This window comes from Penaeus monodon, chromosome 5, assembly GCF_015228065.2.
Source record: "Penaeus monodon isolate SGIC_2016 chromosome 5, NSTDA_Pmon_1, whole genome shotgun sequence".
In the NCBI taxonomy this organism is placed as follows: domain Eukaryota; kingdom Metazoa; phylum Arthropoda; class Malacostraca; order Decapoda; family Penaeidae; genus Penaeus; species Penaeus monodon.
Window position 1 is genome coordinate 11812356 of NC_051390.1, and position 10000 is coordinate 11822355.

Genomic DNA, 10000 nt, shown 5'->3' on the forward strand with positions numbered 1-10000 from the left:
TTCTCCCTTATCTCTCTCTCCCCATTCTCTCCTCTCTCCCATTCTCTCTCCTCTCTCCCATTCTCTCTTCTCTCTCCCATTCTCTCTTCTCTCTCCCATTCTCTCTCCTCTTTCACTTTCTCTCTCCTCTCTCCCATTCTCTCTCCTCTCTCGCATTTTCTCTCCTCTCTCACCTTCTCTCTTCTCTTCTCCTCTCTCACCTTCTCTCTCTTCTTCTCCTCTCTCCCATTTTCTCTCCTCTTCTCCTCTCTCCCATTCTCTCTCCTCTCTAATTTTCCTATTTCACTACTATCTCACTATTTCTCCCTCATTTCTACTCCTTCCCTCTCTCTATCTGCCACTCTTGCCTCTGCGCTCTCCCATCTCTTCCTCTTTATCCCCTGCCCCCTCTCCTCCTTCCCTCCCTCTCTCTCGTAGTGTCTTCCTTAAAGTAATACGCTACCCTCTCTCCTTCTATCGTCTATCCTCTCCCCCTCTCCTACTATATCCACTATTAATCTCCCTTATTCTCTTTCATCTATCTCCCTCTTCCTCTCCACCTCTCATTTTCCAAAAACCGCAATCAATCTGCGTGTCCGTCTGTCCCTCGCCCCTTACACTGTTACAATAATAAAATCAATGTATAATAAGCAGACAGTTAATCAATCGTCAAATCACACTTCCCGAGGCGTCCCCTTCCTCGTTCGACATCCTTTTCCAAGCCAACTTTCCGACGCAAAAACTGATCGCAAGACTGCAGACATATATACCTGTTTACACTGTGCTTTATAGAGACACAGACACAGCCATACACACGGATAACTTGGAAGAGGGCAGGATAGACAGATAGATAAATAAATAGATAGACAGAAAGATAGACAGATGGATAGGGAGGGAGGGAGGGAGGGAGGGAGGGAGGGGAGAGGGAGGGAGGGAGGGGAGAGGGAGGGAGGGAGGGAGGGAAGGTGGGGGAAGGGGGGGAGGGAAGGGGAAAGGGAATGGAAGGGACAGGGAAAAATGGTGAAAAAGAATAATGAAGAGAGAAAGTGATAGTGATTGAGAGGGAGAGGGAGAGGGAGAGGGAGAGGGAGAGGGAGAGGGAGAGGAAGAGGGAGAGGGGGAGGGGGAGGGAGAGAGGAAGAGAGTGGCAGGAGGGTTGACTTACATGGAGCAAAAAAGGGGGTGATGGAAAGCGGGAGAGGGAGAGTGAGAACAGCAGAGGAGAGGAGGAATATTAAGTATGGAGAGAAGGGTAACGTGAAATTAAATGAAAAATGAGCGCGTGCACGGTCTGACGGCTAGAGGTGAAATGTAACGGTAATGGATTAGACCAATGAATCAAATAAGCTTTTCAAGTAGACGAGAACGGCAGACTTCGTACCATGAAGTGAAATGGTACACAATTGATGAATATGCAAACACTATATTCCACTATCCCAGTATATCGGCGGAAAGGAAGATGATGAATGTATGAAAAAGCACTATCCGTTATTTCGAGAGAGAAAAATATCCCGCACTCAGTACAGCAAAAGAAACGAGGGTTGGCTCCCGGAGATTTCTAAAATCGATTACATGTCCATTAATGTCCGCGTTAAAAAAATGTTATCGACACTACTCATGACAAGATCGAAACATTTAAGCGCCTCCAGTCTTCCAGTCACTAAGGCTAATCGATCTGCCTAAAAATGATGCGAGTCTATACCGTCCATGCACAACTGCCCAGCATCGGCGCCTCGTCCCCACGAGCTCCCCTCCGCCAGGTTCCATCTCTAGAGGCCATGCCCCGGGCATGTCCACGTATCTCTCCGGCAGGGCCAATTTACACTCACACTCAACGCATCATCCCGGCTGAGCGAACTCCTCCTCTTTCAACCTCCGCCTCGAGTAACTCTCGAGGCGTGCCTCCGAGGCCCACGCTCACAAGGCTGTCCCTCACCCACGCACTAGACAAAAGAGAACGTACCTCGGAATCCTTTGGCCATGGGCTCGTGTGGGGGAAGAAGGTACTTTCCAGCACAGCCATGTGCCCCGCGGTGCACGTCCATGGGGCTCCCGCCATCGCGCGGCCCTCCGTGAAGCGCTCGCCAGCCCCATCAGCCCAGCGTCTGTGCGTCTCCCTGTCCCTGGTTTTACTGTTCCTCCTCTGGGTCTGCACATGCACGTCTCCACGCCCACGTTACATAGTGGCGGCCCTCTCCGCCTCGCCCCGAAAGTGACCTCTCTCAAGCCCAGCCTCCGCGGTGGATGACAACCTCCATCCACCTTGATGGCGTCAGTGGAGGAAAGTGGAAGGGGGAGGGGGAGGATGGAGCCTCCACGTGGCCCAACCGCCTCGCTGACTACCCTTGTCGCCTCCACACACCCGCCCACCTCCAAGCCTCGCCTCCCCCTCCCCCTCCGGGAGACTCATTCCCTTCCCCATAGCCTCGCTTCAAGACCCAACTTAGCGATATCTACCCACTTATCAGTCCATCCTACGGTCTAGACAGTTCGGTGACGCTGACGCTACTTCCCACCCGGCGGCGCCAACGACGGGGAGGGGAGGCGAACGGAGGGGAGGCGAGGGGAGGGGAGCAGGGGAAGGGGGTGGGAGGAAGGGAGGGAGGAGGAGGGATTGGAGTGAAGGAGGGAGGTGAGGAAGATGAGGAGGAGGAGGAGGAAGAGGGGGAGGAGGAAGAGGAGGCTCGCCACAAGCCAGAGGTACCGCCCGGAAGGGGAGACGCGACGAAAGGGACCCGTAGCAAGGGTCACAATTTTTAAGGCTGATGGGGAGCGAGAGCTAGATAGATAAATGAACAGATAGACTGGGAGATTGTGGCAGTAAGGAGGGAAGGAGAGGCTGAGGAAGAGAGAGTGAAAGAGAAGAGAAGAGAAGAGAAGAGAAGAGAAGGAGAGAGAGAGAGAGAGAGAGAGAGAGAGAGAGAGAGAGAGAGAGAGAGAGAGAGAGAGAGAGAGAGAGAGAGAGAGAGAGAGACTCACCAGATATACATAGATGCAAACAGAGAAAACGGTTATGAACGTGAGCCGAAGGAGGGGGGGTTTCACGGACACACCTTCACTCTTATCATGAAATGTGCCCCTAGATAACGTCTACAAATTTATTATCCAACATTTATCAAATTTAAAATACACTACGATAAATACTTAAAAAAGACAAAAAAAATGTTAGCTAACGTTGACTCACTACAGCGCGTTGATTAGATTGGCTAAGATAATATCTTAATATTAACGGCAACCTCAGGTTAACATTACTGAATGATTAAATTTCCCATGGTTGCATTTATCGACAAAAAGTAAATAAAATAATTAATAATAGTGATGAGATGATGATGATGATGATGATGATTAATACTACTAATAATAACAATAATAAAAAATAACAGGACAACGACAAAAAGAGAAGGACAGCCAGAACACCAGCTGCCGTCATCCTGGCCAAGAGTCGCAGGCGAGGCGCCGGACGCCACGCTGACAACGGAACGGTATGAAATGCGACGCTAGTTTCGTCCTCGGAGACAGAGGGACCTGCCACGTGAGCTCTTACTCTAGCGCCGCACCCTCGATAAGATAAAGATAATATTACAATGTCTAAATCAGAAGGTGATAACATCGCCAGCAATAACCACATTTCGCAATTCCTATTAAGGCAAAGTCTCAGCTAAATACGTTTATCGCAACGCTAGGCTCCAGACTTCCCTCGGCTTATCCAAAAAGAAAATGCATTCGGAAAATACCACCTTCTACTTGTTATTAACACTACCCTTTCCCGGTCGACTGACAAGGCGAAACTGGTTCGTAGTCACTTTGCTCCTTCCTATTTCGCGGAAGGAGAACTGCCACTTCTAGTTCGATGCTGGTCGGCCCGCAGAGCCTTCCGTTCGCCATTATTTCGTTACAGAACAAGTGAAAACCCTAATTAAGACTGTCACCAAGCACTTATCTCTGACATAAGATAAGTCTTCTGTCCCGAACTCCTATCCCACGACGCCAAGACCCCAACCCTCCCTGAACGCGGTGCTTCCGCCGGCTTCCACCCGCCCCCCATCACGGCCCCGGACAGAGGCTACACGGCCAGGCGATGCTTCTCGAGCAAGCAGCGAGAGCAGAGCAGCGGCGAGCGCCCCAGAGAGATCCATGGTCCCAACCGCGCGTAATAACTCGGCTACGTAATAACTCGGCTACATAATAACCCCGTGACAGCTGGGTGGTTCCCAGGAGTAATTATCCCGTGCCATCCGCTGCATCGCGAGGGAGCGGGAAGACGAGAAACGGCCCCTACGAATATCAGCTTATTATCCATCTCGCATCCAAGATACTCGTCCTCAGGAGCTTCTTAAAACAAAACGAAAACACAAACACAACTCTTTCCACGGTCCGGTGATCACCCCGCCTCCCGACACATCGCAGCCTCTTCCCGCGGACAAGTCACTTTTCTCCAAACGGTTGGCTGTGCGCACTGTTACGTGCACACGGAATGCGCTCGCTTTATTACCTATAGGAGGAAGCTTTTGATATCATACTTAATTCACTGACAAAAAGAAAAAGAAAAACAAACATTGGTATAACTATTCACGATAATCGACAATGTATTCTCCCCACAACTAAAAAAGAAACATTCCCAGCTACCACAGCCAAAGCCTAAACTTGCGAATCCCCAACCAAGACACGAGGGGGAGCTTCGAGGCGCCCGGGGGATTCGATAGGCCAGGTGGTAAGTTTACCAGCAGGTGACGCCTCCTTTGCACGAACGACGCTGGGAATCGCCGAGGGTACACACCAATGCCTGTACCTCCCGACCGCATAAATGCAGACTAAACACAACTGGCTTTGGCTTTGGCTACACATAAAAGATAAACAGGTTTAAATATGGCCTATAACCCCGCACTTTGCAAGTATTATCAATAAACGACCCAGAATGAGAATAGAATAATTAATCCTCACCTTTACGTGTGCATTGCCATTCACCTTACTAGCTGGCAGTCAGCACTCACCTGAAAAGAGAAAGAAAATTACTAAGCAGTCTACACAGCCACAATAAGACTAATGAAACTTAAAAAAAAACTTCAAAAAAAAAAAAAATGTGTATATATATATATATATATATATATATATATATATGTGTGTGTGTGTGTGTGTGTGTGTGTGTGTGTGTGTGTGTGTGTGTGTGTGTGTGTGTGTGTGTATGTGTGTGTGTGTGTGTGTGTGTGTGTGTGTGTGTGTGTGTGTGTGTGTGTGTGTGTGTGTGTGTGTGTGTGTGTGTGTGTGTGTGTGTGTGTGTGTGTGTGTGTGTGTGTGTGTGTGTGTGTGTGTGTATATATATATATATATATATATATATATATATATATATATATATATATATGTACACACACACACGAGGAGTCCAGAAATGCTGGACGTTTGCTGTAAGTGGGATATGAAAGGAAACGAGGTTTGCAGACGAAGCAGCTTCCATACACCCATCAGTTGCTCAGCAGCAGATTATCGGCTAGGAATTAGTTTTCTTATTTTGTGCACACTGTCAACTTCCCACCTTCTTAGCTCCATAAGCGAAATCAAGATAAACAAATGCGCCGGAATCGTCCATACAACACATGTATCAAGCAAGCGTCGCTCGATGAAGGCCCTTTGGTGCATCACAGAGCGCACTCTCTTTCCCCAACACACCCTTTATGCGCTCATCAGTAGTCGCCGTCTGAGGCAGTCTAATGCTGCGAGGGCCACGCCGTCGCTCGCATGCGACGCAACATCTCTGCTCGATGAACACACACTAGAACTCAACTCGCCCAAGCCGACCGATGCCTTATCACATCAAATAATAAAAAAAAAAAAAAATAAAATAAAATCAATTAAAAATAAATATATAAATAACTTATCAACGTCACTTTTTATCGATAAACTTTTAAATTCTATGCTATGACTCAGGATTTCATATCACTTTGACTACAAAGTGATGTGGAAATGCCATAGTAATCGCCACATGAAGCCATCCATTTATTTGTGGCGCCTTAGGGCTTAGCCACAGCCGTAGCTGCACCTTGCACGGCACTGCATTGGAGGTCCCTCCCCGCCTCCGAATGGCGCCATTGCCCGCCCAACACCGACGTCGCACAGCATCCATTACAACCATAACGTTCAAATTGAAAATACTACACACATTCGCCTCCCATAAAGCCTGTCGTATATTCCCCTGGCTTCTTCGCACCCATAACGTCCAAACGACTGTCGTGCTCAGAGAACAGCGGAACTTGGGTGGAGCCAGTCTGCCGGGAGGGCGGCCGCGGCCACCGTGGCGTGCGTCGCCTCTCACTTCTCCTGCACTTTCTTCCTTTTCCAGTGCCCTTCCCTTTTTTGGCGCCTTTTGCCTTCTATTTTCAACTCGTCCCCCTTTATTTATTTCCCTCCTTTGTTCCTCTACTATTTTCTTCGGATTCTCGTAGTGTTCCCAAAGGCAGGAATGGTATTGAGCGTGGCATAAACACAGCTGTGAGCATGCGGTGTCATAAGGCATCTGAGCTTGGCATAGCAAGAAGGCGAGTGTATGGTGGGCAGAAACATCCCCACGAAGAGAATATAAAGATCCAGACTCGGGTGGAGTGTGTGTAGGAAGATAAGTGGGCGTGATTTATATATCGACCCTCCCTCCTCCCTTGATCCGCTCCATACACAGTAATGAGGACCAGCAAACACACACGAGTGGATTATCTATACACCGATACTTCACCTGGGACATTTTTTTCATTAGAGAGAGATAGAGATAGAGAGAGAGAGAGAGAGAGAGAGAGAGAGAGAGAGAGAGAGAGAGAGAGAGAGAGAGGGAGAGGAGAGAGAGGAGAGAGAGAGAGGAGAGGAGGAGAGAGAGAGAGGGAGAGAGAGAGAGAGAGAGAGAGAGAGGGAGGGAGGGGAGAGAAGGGAGAGAGAGAGAGAGAGAGGAGAGAGAGAGAGAGAGAGAGAGGGAGAGGGAGAGGAGAGAGGAGAGGAGAGAGAGAGAGAGGAGAGGAGAGGAGGAGAGGGAGAGGGGAGAGAGAGGGAGAGGAGGAGAGGGAGAGAGAGGAGGAGAGGTGAGAGGAGAGAGGAGAGAAGAGAGAGAGAGAGAGAGAGAGAGAGAGAGAGAGAGAGAGAGAGAGAGAGAGAGGGAAGGAGGGAGAGGGGGAGATGGAGGGAGAGGGGGAGAGGGAGGGAGAGGGAGAGGGAGGGAGAGGGAGAGGGAGAGAGAGAGAGAGCTGCGTGCACCCTACAGCCAAGAGGGCGAGGGGCAATAAGGTCAGTGCATTACCTTGAGTGAGCTTAATTGCACAGCGTCGTGAGCGCCTCCCCCGCCCGCGCCCCGAGACCCAATGACGGAAGAGCCAGGCGTTGCAACCGAGCCACAGCCTGCAGAGCCTCGAACATCAATTCGCGGGTCTCCCCCGGAAGCTGTAGTCACGGGTACAATAGGCGGCTTGAAAAAAGAGCCAAGAATGTTGGTAGAACTTTTTTGATTGAAAGACAAAGCAAATATCAACCACTCTTTTATGAAGTTGAAGTGTCCATTTGCTGTGGGCGTGCCCGGGGTACAGCCGATCCATCAGCAAGTGTCAGCGCGGATACGCCTCTAAGGGAACCCCGGATGATATACACCGACGTTGGCTGTACGATATGGGTGAGTGAATGGGTGAGTGGTTGGATGAGTGGATGGCTGAGTGGAGGGTGGGTGGATGGGTGAGTGGGGGGGTGAGTGGGGTGGTGACGGGGAAACAGTAATCTCCCAGGAAATGGCTTCGTCACCCACAATATCTTATCTCTTTAAGGGAGAGCAAAAAATATCAGGACACAGACGCTAAAAGGGCATATCAAGCGTAAATCAAGAAAATGTGCTGCGCGTTAGCAGTGGCTGGGTGGGCGTCCTTGCAAGGTCTGGCGGAGAGCGCGATGGGCGTCGATGGGTCATTCACCGCCAAGCACGTGCGCCCCGGCCTCGGCTGCCAAGGGCGGCGTCCCCCGCTCGCCGCCTGCCCCTGGGCGCCGCGGGAGGGCGAGGGGGCGCGAGGGATTCCGGCCGAGGCCTTCAGTGGCGCGGGGTGCGGGAGGCCCGGGGCAGCGCGCAAGCCTTGCTCTCGGGAAAAGATGCTTCTTGGCCATCAGAGGGGCATGAGGGCCTCGCAAAGTCGGCCGCCCGAGGACATGCCCAAGCATCTTTTTGAATGTAATATGAGTAAGAGTAAATACGCTTCATCCCTGTGAAAGCTCGTTATCACCAAGCCCTGAACAAAAACATCGTTATCAGATATAACTCATCTTATCACCTCCTTTAAAAAGACGATAAAAACGATAATGAACTAAATATATATAAAAAGAAATACTTGAAAATGTAAATGGGCATGAATGGCAATTCCAAACATAAATATAAACAATTCCACGTCTCCGACCCTCGGCAGGCAACCCCCCCCCCGGGCATGGCTACGCCCAAGGCCTCGCTCAGGCGGACTTTCATCTCCATGACATGGAGTGTGTGAGTGTGTGCGCGCGAGCCTACATATATAAATGTACATCTCTCTCTCATAACAAGAAACAAATATTAAATACACGCTCATTCGAGCGCTCAAACATGCAAGCAGAAGCATACACACACACACACACTTTCTCTCTGTCTCTGTCTCTGTCTCTGTCTCTGTCTCTGTCTCTCTCTCTCTCACTAAGCTAACGAAAGTGAACGAGCGAGCGTTTGTTTACCCAGGTGCATGTGAGAAAGTGAGCGCGGGCGTGCGTGAGCGTCCCTCGCCTCAGCTTATTGTTCTCGTGACGGCCGTAAGGTAATTACAACCCTCCACTCTCTCCTTTAACCCTCTTACTTCGGGCGGGCATCGTCGGCGTGCTGTGCGGATGTGCCGACACCGTGCGGATACAACGACAGCAGATTCTTCCTCACTATTTCCACTTTGATGAATTCAAATAAATCTCAATTTCCCCAAATAAATGTGGTAGTGAAGACCGGAAAACCGCATTCCTGACAGCGTATGTGCGGAAGGTCCTGCCAATGAGCCGTAGGATCTATCTGTATATCTGCCTTCCCGTCCGAGGCTTCTGGTCTTTGGAGGCACTGCATGATGATATGAATTGAAAAAAGTGTTCTGCAATCAAACTGAAGAATATCGCGGGAAGACATCTCCACCCTTGACGCGGCTGTCGTTCCGCCAGCGGGAGTTGAAGCCAGTTCCTCCGCCGTGTCTCCCGACGCCTCGTGGCGAGAGCAGATTCCCTCGAGAGCGAGCACGCGGCACCAAATTCCTGTTCCGCCCACGCTAATCTACCATCGCTAACCCAAGCCACGCCATGGAAACGCACTCCAGCTATTTTGCCTAGCCAAATCTATCCCATTACAATTTTGTAGTCAATAACACAAACGGATCGGTCACTGGTTTCGCGGCCGACCGCTGCGCCAACCACTTATTATTGCAAATTCATAAAAGTTGAGTGCCTATAATGCACGCAGACGAGTCATCGCTCGCAGCCTAGAACCAGACTCCAAATAAATCCCTGATATGAATTTTGATCAGCATTACCGCTTCAATTATCTGTTATCGCTACCCATGTGTTATTAGCAGACTCGTTGTTTCCATCCCCCTTGACGCGCAGCAGACGGCAAAGATGACATTACATCCGGTGCCCGTTACACTGCCTCGCTCTGCCTTTGTCTTTGACAATTTTCTACTTACTTCATTATAAATTCGCAGCTTAAGTGCCTGTTGCGTTGGGTGACTCGCAGCGTCAGGACACATCCTGCGGCCCTCGCTCCCTCCCTCCTTCGCGAAGTTGCTAATCTTGCGCTCAATCGCTGATGTGGCCTTGATGCGTTTTAACAATCCGCTGGATTGCCTCTAGGTGAGTCATCACGCCATTGGATTCAGGAAGGCACACTTTTGCAGAGTGCTGTCTTCAGTGAATCCCTGTCACAATTTCGGATTCTCTGATCCACACAGATTATTTCCTTAAAACGGCGTCTTACACTTTCGCGAAACGCTTCCCTCCGCAACAGGTCTGA

General features: G+C 50.0%; 1 protein-coding gene across 3 annotated transcripts in view; it reads right to left on the bottom strand.

The window, feature by feature from the left end:
• Positions 1-10000, bottom strand: part of LOC119572976 (talin-2-like) — a 97264-nt gene that overhangs the window by 75204 nt on the left and 12060 nt on the right. The window contains exon 1 of one of the 3 annotated variants that reach the window (XM_037919948.1): positions 4921-4965. The exons of the other annotated variants lie outside the window; for them this stretch is intronic. The gene's annotated coding sequence lies outside the window, so the exon portion shown is untranslated. Of the gene's footprint in view, positions 1-4920; positions 4966-10000 lie in introns of those variants that run through there. 3 annotated transcript variants of the gene reach the window in all.